The sequence below is a fragment of the Tursiops truncatus genome, chromosome 10, assembly GCF_011762595.2.
Source record: "Tursiops truncatus isolate mTurTru1 chromosome 10, mTurTru1.mat.Y, whole genome shotgun sequence".
Classification (NCBI taxonomy): Eukaryota; Metazoa; Chordata; class Mammalia; order Artiodactyla; family Delphinidae; genus Tursiops; species Tursiops truncatus.
The window spans coordinates 47815303-47828857 of record NC_047043.1 but is presented as its reverse complement, the minus strand read 5'-3'; the positions used below and the strand labels follow the sequence as shown (position 1 = coordinate 47828857).

General features: G+C 40.8%; 1 pseudogene; it reads left to right on the top strand.

Moving 5' to 3' along the window:
- Nucleotides 1-12565, top strand: part of LOC101327809 (mitochondrial carrier homolog 1-like) — a 91596-nt pseudogene extending 79031 nt beyond the window's left edge.
- Nucleotides 12566-13555: the final 990 nt, after the last annotated feature.

Genomic DNA, 13555 nt, shown 5'->3' with positions numbered 1-13555 from the left:
CATCTGAAAATCAATCAATGCAATATTCCATAAAAACAGAAAAAAATGGGCAAAAGCCACATAATCATCCCAAAAGATGAAGAAAAAAAACATTTGACAAAATGCAATATTCTTTCATGATTAAAAGATTTAACAAATTAGGAATAGAAGGAAAGTTTCTCAATCTGATAAAGAGCATTTATAAAAAACCAACAGCTAACATCAAACTTAATGGTGAAAAAATGAGAGCTTTTCCCTTAAGATCAGGAACAAGACAAGGATGTTCACTTTCCTCACTTCTATTCCAATTGTACTGGAGGTGCTAGGCAGGGCAATCAGGCAAGAAAATGAAACAAATAACATCTGGATTGGAAAGGAAAAAGTAAAGTTATCTCTAGCATATTCAGATGACATGACCTTGTATATAGAATATCCTAAGAAACTCATTAAAAACTATTTGAATTAATAGACTAGTTCAGTGAGGTTGCACAACTACAAGAGAAATATACAAAATACAACTGTATTTCTATATACTAGCAATGAACAATCTGAAAATGAAATCAAGAAAACAATTTCACTTACAATAGCAGCAAAAAGAATAAAATACTTAGTCATAAAGTATTTGAACAAATGATGTATAAAATTTACACTTCGAAAATTAGAAAACATTGTTCAAAGAAATTAAAGAAAAGCTAAACAAATAGAAAGACATCCATGTTCATGGATCAAAAGACTTAATATTATTAAGATGGCAATATTCACTAAAGCAATCTGCAGAGTCAACACAATCCCTATCAAAATCCCAGTTGGCTTATTTGCAGAAGAAATTGATAGGCTGATCCTCAAACTCATATGGAAATTCAAAGGTCTCAGAATAGCCAAAACAATCTTGAAGAAGATGAATAACATTGGAAGACTCACTGTCTTAGTCCATTTAGGCTGCTTTAGCATAATACCATAAACTGGTTGCTTATTAAAAAACATAAATTGGGACTTCCCTAGTGGCGGAGTGGTTAAGAATCTGCCTGCAAATGCAGGGGACACAGGTTCAAGCCCTGGTCCAGGAAGATCCCACGTGCTGCAGAGCAACTAAACCAGTGAGCCACAACTACTGAGCCTGTGTGCCACAACTACTGAAGCCCGTGCACCTAGAGCCTGTGCTCCGCAACAAGAGAAGTCACCGCGATGAGAAGACTGCACACCACAACAAAGAGTAACCCCCACTCACCGCAACTAGAGAAAGCCCACATGCAGCAATGAAGACCCAACGCAGCCAAAAATAAATAAATTAATTTAATAAAATAAAACAAAATTTTCAATTTCTGGGGGCTGTGAAGTCCAAGATGCCTGCACATTTGGTGTCTGGTGAGAGCCCAATTCCTGGTTCATAAATGGCCTTTTTTTCTCCATGTCCTCACATGGTGAAAAAGGGATGAGTGAGCTCTCTGGAATCTCTTTTATAAGGACATTAATCAGATTTATGAGAATTCCACAAATCATGATCCAAGCAACTCCCAAAGGCCTCATCTCCAAATACATTAGGATTTAACATAAATTTAGGAGGACAAAAGTAGTCAGCCAATAGCACGTATTCCCAATTTCAAAACTTACTACCAAGGCACAGTAATCAAAACAGTGTGGCAACTGGCATAAGGATAGATATGTACCCCAATGGAACAGAATTGAGAATACAGAAATATACCCTCACATATATGGTCAACTGATTCTTGACAAGGGTACTGGAACAATTCAATGAGGGAAAGAAAAGTCTGTCAACAAATGGTTTTGGGACAAGACATGAAAATGCAAAAGAATCAAGTTGTAACCCCTTCTTCACACACCATACACAAAAATTAACTCAAAATGGATCACACACCTATCTAAGTGTAAGAGCTAAAACTAAAACTCTTAGAAGAAAATATAGAAGTACATCTTTATGACTTTGGGAAAGGCAAAGCTTTCCTATAGTTAACAACAGAAGCACAAGTGACAGAAGAAAAGATAGATAAATTGGGCTACATCAAAATTTAAAACTTTTGTGCTCAAAGGATACCATCAAGCCCATCATCAAAAAATCTAGAAACAGGGGCTTCCCTGGTGGCACAGTGGTTGAGAGTCTGCCTGCGGATTTAGGGGACACGGGTTCGTGCCCCGGTCCGGGAAGATCCCACATGCCGCAGAGTGGCTAGGCCCGTGAGCCATGGCCGCTGAGCCTGTGCATCCAGAGCCTGTGCTCCGCAACGGGAGAGGCCACAACAGTGAGAGGCCTGCGTACCGCAAAAAAAAAAAAAAAAATCTAGAAACAATAAATGCTGGAGAGGGTGTGGAGAAAAGGGAACCCTCTTGCACTGTTGGTGGGAATGTAGATTGATACAGCCACTATGGAGAACAGTATGGAGGTTCCTCAAAAAACTAAAAATAGAACTACCATATGACTCAGCAATCCCACTACTGGGCATATACCCTGAGAAAACCATAATTCAAAAAGAGTCATGTACCACAATGTTCATTGCAGCTCTATTTACAATAGCCAGGACATGGAAGCAACCTAAGTGTCCATCAACAGCTGAATGGATAAAGAAGATGTGGCACATATATACAGTGGAATATTACTCAGCCATACAACGAAACAAAATTGAGTTACTTGTAGTGAGGTGGATGGACCTAGAGTCTGTCATACAGAGTGAAGTAAGTCAGAAAGAGAAAAACAAATACTGTATGCTAACACATATATATATATGGAATCTAAAAAAAAAAAGAAGAAAATAGTTCTGAAGAACCTAGGGGCAGGACAGCAATAAAGATGCAGACATAGAGAATGGACTTGAAGACATGGGGAGGGGGAAGGGTAAGCTGGGACAAAGTGAGAGAGTGGCATGGACATATATACACTACCAAATGTAAAATAGATAGCTAGTGGGAAGTAGCCGCATAGTACAGGGAGATCAGCTCGGTGCTTTCTGTCCACCTAGAGGGGTGGTATAGGGAGGGTGGGAGGGAGACGCAAGAGGAAGGAGATATGGGGATGTATGTATATGTATAGCTGATTCACTTTGTTATACAGCAGAAACTAACACGCCATTGTAAAGCAATTATACTCCAATAAAGATGTTAAAAATAAAAATAAATAAAAAGGGATACCATCAAGAAAGTGGAAAAACAATGTACAGAATGGGAGAAGATACTTTCAAGTCATGTATCTAATAAAAATACTTGTATCTAGAATATATAAAGTACTCTTAAAATTCAATAATAAAAAGACAAATAACTCAATTGAAAAATGGGCAAAGGATCTGAATAGACATTTTCTCCAAATATATACTAATGGTCAGTAAGCACGCAAAAGATGTTCACTATTGTTAGCCATCAGGGAAAGCAAATCAAAGCCTCAATGTGATATCAATTCACACCTCCTACGATGGTCAAAATCAAGTGTTGCCAAGAATGTAGGGAAATTGAAACACTCATACATTGCTAGTTGGAATGTAAAATGGTACAATCACTTTGGAAAACAGGTCAGCAGTCCCTCAAAAGGTTAAACATAGAGTTACCATATGACCCAGCAATATCACTCATAGGAAGACACCCAAGAAAATTGAAAATATGTCCACCAAAAACTTGTAAAATATACCAATGTTCCTAGCATCATTATAATAGCCAAAAAATAGAGAAAACCCTAATGTCCACCAACTGGTGAATGGATAAATAAAACGTGGTTTGTTCATACAAGAAAATGTTTCTTACAGTAAAAAGAAACATAGTGCTGACGCACTCTGCAATATGGCTGAACCTTGAAAACATGATAAGTGAAAGAAGCCTGTCTCATGTGATTCCATTTACGTGAAATTTTCAGAATAAGCAAATCCATAGAGACAGAAAGTAAATTGGTGGTTACCAAGATCTGGGAGAGGGTTGGGGGGAAATGGGAAGTGACTTCTAATGGGAATAAGGCTTACTTTCTGAGATAATGAAAATGTTCTAAAACTTGACTGTGGTGACTGCACAACTTTGAATATACTTAAAACTATTGAATTGTACCTTTTAAATGAGAGAATTTTTTGTTATGTGAATTATATCTCAAGAAAGCTTTTTTTTTAAAGGATGAAGAAACTAAAGAATGCACCCTTGCCTTGGCTTTTCCTCTAATCCTGTTTTTGTCTCTCAAGCCTATTCCCAGGATCACGCTTCGTAATGAACTAGCTGCACGCAAGCCCTGATTCAGGCTCTGCTTTCTGGAGAGAAGACAGGATGGAGATAGGTGCTGGTGAGTGAGTGAGTACTTTTCTCCTTGGAGAAAAAGTGAAAAGGTGGTACCACTACCAACATCGTCACCAGGGGAGATGAACAAAGTTCTTTACCTGTTGTGCTTTCTTGCATTGATGGAATAAAGGGCAAACCCCAAATCCATCCCTATTTTCTCAGAGCCTTTCCTCACAAAGACTTTATGAATCAGGGTAAAATGATATCACTTATATGTGTAATCTAAAATATGACAAAGTTGGGGACTTCCCTAGTGGCTCAGTGGTTAAGAATCCACCTGCCAATGCAGGGGACATGGGTTCGATCCCTGGTCCAGGAAGATCCCACATGCCGTGGATCAACTAAGCCTGTGTGCCACAGCTACTAAGCCTGCACTCTAGAGCCGGCGAGCCACAACTACCGAAGCCCCTGGAGCCCATGCTCCACAACAAGAGAAACCACCGCAATGAGACACACCCGCAGGGCAACGAAGAGTAGCCCCCGCTCGCCGCAACTTTCTGTTTCACCGCAACAGAAAGCCTGCGCGCAGCAACAAACACCCAACGCAGCCATAAATAAATAAATTTTTTTTTTAATGACACAATTTAACTTATCTACGAAACCAAAACAGACTCACAGACAGAGAACAGACTTGTGGTTGCCAAAGGGGAGGGGGGTGGGGGGAGGGAAGGACTGGGAGTTTGGGATTAGCAGATGCAAACTAGTATATACAGGATGGATAAACGATAAGGTCCTACTGCATAGCACAGGAAACTATATTCAATATCTTGGGATAAACTATAATGGAAAATAATATGAAAAAGAATATATATATGTATAAATGAATCACTTTGCTGTACACCAGAAATTAACACAACATTGCAAATCAACTATACTTCAATAAGATTAAAAATTAAAAAAAAGAGGGCTTCCCTGGCGGCGCAGTGGTTGAGAGTCTGCCTGCCGATGCAGGGGACACGGGTTCGTGCCCCTGGTCTGGGAGGATCTCACATGAAGCGGAGCGGCTGGGACCGTGAGCCATGGCCGCTGAGCCTGCGTGTCCAGAGCCTGTGCTCCGCAACAGGAGAGGCCACAACAGTGAGAGGCCCACATACCACAAAAAAAAAAAAAAAAAAGAATTTGGTTAAGAAAATGTACTGACATTAATTTAGGGGTTTTTTAAATACTGGCATAGAAATAAATAGGAGATAATTTTCCCTCCCTCATCTCTAAAAGCCTTGAGTTCTGAGCCTGGACACCCTATTTTCAGGACACATCACTGTTTTTGTTGCAGAGCTGTCAGGCATTCAGACAACCGCCAGCTGCCAAAGCTTTCCTTGGGGGAAGGACAGGGAGATGAGAGAACCTATTCTAGGGAGGATAAGCAGGGACCTGGTCTGATTCTGGATCTAAGATGTACAGAATGTGCCTGCCTCCTGCACAGTCTAGAGCAGGAATCTGTAAACTTTTTCTGGCAAACAGTATCTATTTTTTGGCTTTGTGGGCTACAAAGTCTCAGCCACAACTATTCATGTCTGTTCTTGTAGTGGGAAGGCAGCCAAAAGCTGCTGTAGACAATAAAATGGAATGAGTGTGGCTGTGTTCCAATAAAACTTTATTTATGGAAACTGCCTTTCTTGTCATAGAAATTTTAATTTCTTATCATTTTCATGTGTCATGAAACATTATTCCTGTTTTGATCTTTTTCAACCATTTAAAACTGCAAAACCATTGTCAGCTTGTGGGCCAAACAAAACCAGTAGTGAGAGAACTTCTAGGAGGGGGTAAGTAAGTGCCACTGCCTTAGCAAAGCTGTAAACTGGGGACCAAAGAAAGGGCCCTGCGCTTGTGCTTGGTGTAAAGCAGGGTACTCGCTCCAGATGGACAATGCAGCCTGGGAAAGGGACCCTGACTTAGGAAATTATGTGTTTGCTGGGTGGGGGGGAGGTGTCATGCACATACCTATGCAATGAATCCCAGATTTTTCTAGGATCCACAGTGAAGGAAGACATCACCCCAAGCTGACTTTGAATTATTTTCCTCCATGAAGCAAAGAGGCTTGAAATATACTTAATTTCCTTATTTCTTTTTAGATTTTATTGAAGTATAGTTGATTTACAATGTTGTGTTAATTTCTGCTGTACAGCAAAGTGACTCAGTTATACACACGCACACACACACACACACACACACACACACACACACACATATATATATATTCTTTTTCATATTCTTTTCCATTATGGTTTTTCACAGAATATTGAATATAGTTCCCTGTGCTACTATATTGTTTTTAATTTGAAGTTTATAGCATCCAGTGCTAAAATAGTAATTTCAACTTTCTATATGTCCTCAGAAAAAGGCCTGTGTACCTGTTCCTGAAGGCTAGACCCTGGGGAATATCAGATCAGGGAGAGACTAGAATCTGAATCCAGAAACAGGAACTCTCAGGTCAAGAAAGTATTTAATAGCAACATAAAAGTAGCCTCTTTTTTTCTTCAGCTAAACTCTCTCATTGCCAGGGGACAGCCAACTTGTACCCTCTGAGAGTGGAAGCATAGCCTAAAGCTGTCTACCACAAGGGCAGACTTCCTTTGAAATCTAGAGCTTTATCTCAGGAATGCATATGAATTTGTATTCTCCTCTATAGCCCAGCTGTGTGTTTGTTTTAATATAAAAATAGCATGTTAAACTTTTTACCATCAAAGAAAACTGTTACTCCTTAAAGATGCATTGTGTTTACCCTGCAGCTTTGAGGGCCCCCAGGCAAGCCACCGCACTCCCCAGGGGCACACACACTGTATCTGAGGAGCAAAAAAACACACCAGGCTGCAGATTTTCAAGATTCCAGTCAGGCACTGGATACTCACTTTTCATTAACAGGGCATGATTGATATGGGTTTAGAGATCCCATCTTCTGTTATAGGACACTGGTTCTCAAAGTGTGGCCCCAGGATCAGCTACAACACCACCTGGGGACTTGTTAGAAATGCAGATTCTCAGCTGCACCACAGAACCACTGAATCAGCAGGTCTGAGGGTGGAGCCCAGTGACCTGTATTTAATAAGTGCTCCAGGGGACTTTCATGCTCCTTCAAGTTTGAGAACTGCTTCTACAGTGGAAAGAGTTGGAAAGAGCCATAAAAACCTTTTAAAACTTCATTACTTCATCACTCAGCCATGAAAAAGAATGAAATCATGCAATTTGCAGCAACATGGATGGACATAGAGACTATCCACTTAAGTGAAATAAGTCAAACAGACAAAGACAAATATCATATGATATCACCTATATGTGGAATCTTTAAAAAATGATATAAATGAACTTATTTACAAAACAGAAATAGACTCATAGACATAGAAAACAAACAAAATTATGGTTACCAAAGGGGATAGCGGAGGAGGGGGTTAGATCAATTAGGAGTTTGGGATTAGCAGATACACACTACTATATATAAAATAGATAAACAAAAGGACCTACTGCATAACACAGGGAACTATATTCAATACCTTGTAATAACCTATAATGGAAAAGAATCTGAAAAAGACTATATATATAATAACTGAATATATACATATAACTGAATATATATAACTGAATCACTTTGCTGTATACCTGAAACTAACACAGTATTGTAAATTAACCATACTTCAATTTAAAAAATGGTAATTAAAAACAAGTTCACTGTGACTAATGTCTCCAATCTCTCTCTGCCTCCTCTTCCCCATCTGTAGAATCAGGGCACCACTTTGCTCTCAGGATTGCCTTGAGAATTAGATCAGATCTACCCAGACATCCAGAAAACATGACACAGCACCTGATGATCACAAATCCAGCATGAATTTTGTTTTCCTCCTTTCCCAGCTTGAACCAAATATTAAAACAGAGGTATGTAAGTACAACTGCAAGTAATGATCTATTTCCATGAGATGATATGAGAGATGTGGCTGAAACATTTCCCCAGGAGACACCTTCACCACATCCATCCCTTCCATCTACATTATTTGCATATTCCTGACATTCAGCATATGAAATTTTAAAATCAAGTCATTATCAAATTGAAAACTATTTAGGCTAAAAAGTACTGGTGACAAATCAATTTTCCAGCAGCCTATGTTTTTCTTTGATTTTACGAGTTCCTTTGGGAGCATTCATTTATAAATTATCCAATTTAAAGGAGGAAAAATTCTCTGAAATACCAGCTTCAAAGCATAGCATATTGTAAAGGGCACCATTTCCTTATACATCCCAAATTGAGAAAAATCTTTAAAGTTGCCTTCTGGTTTCCCACAAAATCACAGATTATACCCACTCGTCTTTATTCTCACTCTTCTTTCCTCATTTATTCAGGCAAATGGTTCAAAAAAACTTTGAATAGCTATCAAAATTCAGATACACAGAGAAAACAAATATGCAAACAAACCAAAAAAATCCCTTTAAAATATGCATAGGGGAGTTACGTAAGTGTGTTTCTCCAGTTTTCTTCTTTTTAATAATATTAGAATACTTTTGTACAGAATGCAGTGATCTACATGACATACATGTAAGTGTACATACACATGTGTTCCTACATGCCTGCCCTCTCTCACAAAGACATACACACAAATTCTACTTTCTACATAACAGATAGAATAAACCTTAAGAACACAGGCTCCCAAATGTTGAATTTTCAATTACTTGTGAAAGAATTAAATGGAAGTTTATGGATAAAAACTTGGCTCTGAAAATACCAGAATAACCCAGATAATTTTAGGGTTATGATTGAGGGGGTTATTTGGGGTGGGGACCTATTTTAGCTTACTTAAGAGAATACCCTGTTTTTTAATTTTTTCAAATTTTTTTTAGTACCACTACAGCCTCAAGTAGAAACCATTTATAAACCATTGGTTAACTGGTTAATTCTGAGTCCTTCTTTTAGAACAGTTTCCCAAAGGGCTTCCATGAGGCAATATCTTGCTGACCTGCTTCTGATGACTGTACACTCCTCTACAGAACTTGGACGCTGCATTTTCTTACGTCATTTTGTCACTCACTGACATAATTTTCTCTATGTCTCAATCTATATGAGTTTATGGTATTTCAGAAGCAAAGTAGATTTGTCTAATTATTTGACTGAGATTGAAAAAGAGTAAACTTTCTAAACCTGGCATTTGGGATCTAATGGTGGTGAATATCCTTCTGGATTATTCTCGCACAGCACTGCACACTATCAAAGAATAAATCAAAGACTATCAGATAAAGAAGATGTGGCACATATATACAATGGAATATTACTCAGCCATAAAAAGAAACGAAATTGAGCTATTTGTGATGAGGTGGATAGACCTAGAGTCTGTCATACAGAGTGAAGTAAGTCAGAAAGACAAAGACAAATACCGTATGCTAACACATATATATGGAATTTAAGAAACAAAAAAAATGTCATGAAGAACCTAGGGGTAAGACACAGGAATAAAGACACAGACCTACTGGAGAATGGACTTGAGGATATGGGGAGGGGGAAGGGTGAGCTGTGACAAAACGAGAGAGAGGCATGGACAAATATACACTAACAAACGTAAGGTAGATAGCTAGTGGGAAGCAGCCGCATAGCACAGGGATATCAGCTCTGTGCTTTGTGACCACCTAGAGGGGTGGGATAGGGAGGGTGGGAGGGAGGGAGACGCAAGAGGGAAGAGATATGGGAACATATGTATATGTATAACTGATTCACTTTGTTATAAAGCAGAAACTAACACACCATTGTAAAGCAATTATACCCCAATAAAGATGTTAAAAAATAAAAAAAAAAGAAGAAGGAGGAGGAGTAGGTGGAAAGAGGAAGGGAAAGTTTCTGTTGAGTTTATTTCCTTGGCAAGAGAAAACACAGCAGAGAAGGCATCATAGAATGGCTGAGGAGGAGGGAGCCCAAGGAATCTGGGTTTCTTAAGCACGAAAAGGTGGTGTGGTTCAGGTGGTTAGACTTACTGAGGATGGCAAACTACAACTCCAGGTTAGACAGAATGAGTTCATAAGTCTGAATGTGGTTGGTTAAAATAAGTCCTCTGTTCCTTCTAGAAAAAAGAGAAGACTCTGAAGACAGTTACATCCAATGAGGGAAATATTCTGGAGTCACTCAGTTATAGGTCCTTTAACATCTTTGGTTATGATGAAACACAGCATTCACACATACACATTTGTACAACACTGACATTGAAATAATGTTGTTGAAATTTGGAGATAATATAGCATGCCAGTTAAGAGCTGGCATGAAATCAAACCACCTGGGTATCAGCCCCAGCTCTGACACTTATTGGCGGTTTGATGTTGGGAAGGATGGTGTAATCCCTCTCAGTTTTAGTTTCCTCATCTATGAAATGGGGGCAATAAAAGTACTCTTAGATATGATATAGTTATGAGGATTATATTAAAACATTTGTCCATATGTATTACTTAGTAAATGAAAGACATTAGAAATAGCTTCCCTGCTGTTGATGGAAATACCTTGTCATTTTTCTATCTCTCCCAAGAGAAATTAAGATTCTAGGTTGGCAAGTGATACAAATATTCACCTAACACTGATTCATTCATTCAACGATTTGTGTTTGTGGAGTGCCTACCAGATAACCGGTCTGGCAGAACTCACAGTCTAATGGGAAACACAAATACACACGTAATTAAGAGGTCATGTTGGGAGGAGAATAAATAGGGCATAATGAGAAACAGGAATGGTTTATTTCACAAAGAAATTGTGACTGTCGAGGTAGATAATTCTTTAGGAATCTGAGATAAGGTAAGCTCAGCTATAAATAAGAGACACTTAGGTAAAATGTTCTGGGAATATACTCTCAGAGTTTTAATGCCTGTCCAATTAGCAAATAGTTTTGAGAACTTTCTTTTTGCTAGGAATTGCAGATACATGCATTTCTGCTCTAACATTAAATACATTTTACTGAAAAATTTTGCATCCTGTATTATGGGAAAAAATAGGATTGGAGGCAGTTCAATAAAAACTTAAGAAACTTTGGAATAGAACTTTAACACGCATACACTAATAATCTTAATAAAAATTATTAGCACAAGTAAATCTTTAGCATCACTTGAACCTACCCTCTTTCGCAAGCCCTATACCTTGGAGTTTGCTCTCCTCCCACACGTCCTCCTCAGAGGTGTAGGGCCTGAAGACATTTGATTTTAATAGAAGCCAGTTTCATCAAAATTAAAACCATAAGGTGGGCTCGCAGCAGTGCTGGGATGGTAGGAGCAGGAGCTGGAACAGAGGCAGGGTCGAGGCCAGGCTCTGTACCCACCACCCACGCATCCCCCCGTGCATTCCCACGCCTCCCCGAGCATCCCAGTGCAACCTCGTGCTTCCTCGCATATCCTCGCACATCCGCCACCCTCAGCCGGCAGGATGGACAGCGCGTTGGGGGTCCTGGGCTCTGGAGACCAAGACCCCACCACCAAGCTCTTTTCATGGTGCTGGGCGCAGGGGTGACAGAGCTCAGTCACCAGCTGCTCTACATGGAGCTGCCCATCAGACGGGTCATGAGCCAATACCCACACCATTGAGACCAATGGGCTGGGGAGGAAGGTCCTCCACCCTCCGACCTTCTTCACCTATGCCAAGGACATTGTGCAAGTGGATGGGAAGATAGGCTGTTCCGAGGCCTGAGCTGCTGGCTGACGTCCACTGCCCTCTCCACCATGACCCCGGGCAGCATGAAGAAGATTTTCTCTCCGGATGATATCGAGCAGGTTTCCAGCAAGGATGACACGAAGATTTCTCTGAAGACTGTGGGGAAGGAGACCTCCTACCTGATGATGATGCAGGGAATGTCCCACATATTGGCTCACCCCTTACGTGTCATCTCAATAGCTGCACGGTCCATTTTGTGGGACTGGAGACCAAGTACACTGGAGAGTTGAGCTCCATTGGGAAGATTTTCAAAGATGAGGAGCTGCTGGGACTCTTTGTCAGCTAAATCCCTCACATCCTGGAAGATGCGGTTTTCTTGCAGGGCTGTAACCTGCTGGCCACTTCCTCAGTGCCTACCTGGTGGATGACAGCTTCAGCCAGGCCCTGGCCATCCATTCCGAGCTACCCCACAGGGGTGGCAGTGGCATGCCGACCTACCCCTTCCTGCTGGTGGGCGATCTCATGGCTGCAGGCCGGGCTCCCCACTCACTCCCCAGAGTTCAAATCCGGATCCACTGCTGGAAGGACGTGAGTGGGCAGGGCAAGCCTTTCCGTGGCTCCAGCCTGCCTTTCCACCACCAGGTGTCATCATGCTTTGCCCTGGAGTACCCCGAACCACCTCAAAAAACACTGTGTCTTAAACAACAAAGACCAAAGAACAAAGTATAGCACAGGGAAATATACTCAATATCTTGAATTAACTTTTAATGGAAAAGAATCTGAAAAAGAATACATAAATATATATAACTGAATCATTTTGCTGTACACTTGAAACTAACACAACATTGTAAATTAACTGTACTTCAATTTTTAAGAAAAGAAACACACACACACACAAACCCACACTATCTCAGCCTGGCCACCGTGAGTGAGGCCTGATCATCTCCAGGCACCTGTTACATGACCAACCCAGCAACACCTAGATGTCCTCCAGCCCAGGTGGGCTCTGGGTTCCATATTTGCCATGTGTCTGCACAGAAGCAGGGGATGGGTGGAAGTGAGCCTACACCCAGTGGCTTGGTCACTGTTAGACCTGAGGAAGCGGGGTGGCATTGAGGAATTGGGGCAGAATCCCCTTCCATTGCAGATTTGCCGAGTTTGCCTTGTGCTGGGGCCAGAGAATGGCTTGTGGAGGCCCAGGTCAGAAGGGCAAAGACTCAGGGGGTCAGGTACCACCCCCCATTCACACCCCTCGAGTTGGCCCCAGCTCTTATCCTTCAGCTCAGCTGGGAGCATCGCTCTCCTACTTTGTAAATAGGGTGTGATCCCCTTTCAGAAGGCCACCATCATGTCTGGGCACGTGCTAGTAAGTCCTGGCTAGGTTCTGCTTTCATTTTTCTCAGCACTACTTTTCTGATAAGAAGAAGGCAGCACCTTCTGAATGGGACATCGTGTGACTGCTCAGAACGTGTCCCCCTCTTCATCAGTTTCATGGTGTCGCCTCATATGCAGGACCTGGTCACCCGTGCAGCTGTGAACACCCAGAAGTTAGGCAGATCAGGGTCTCTAGTCCTACCCAGTTTAAAAGTTCCTAATAAGATTTGACCTTTTCTTCCTCAAATAAATGTATTGGTGGTGATTTGCGGGAAAAAAACCCTACACTCTGAAGGGGATCAGAACATGCCACCCCCAAATATGCCATCCTGCTATATGGATTAT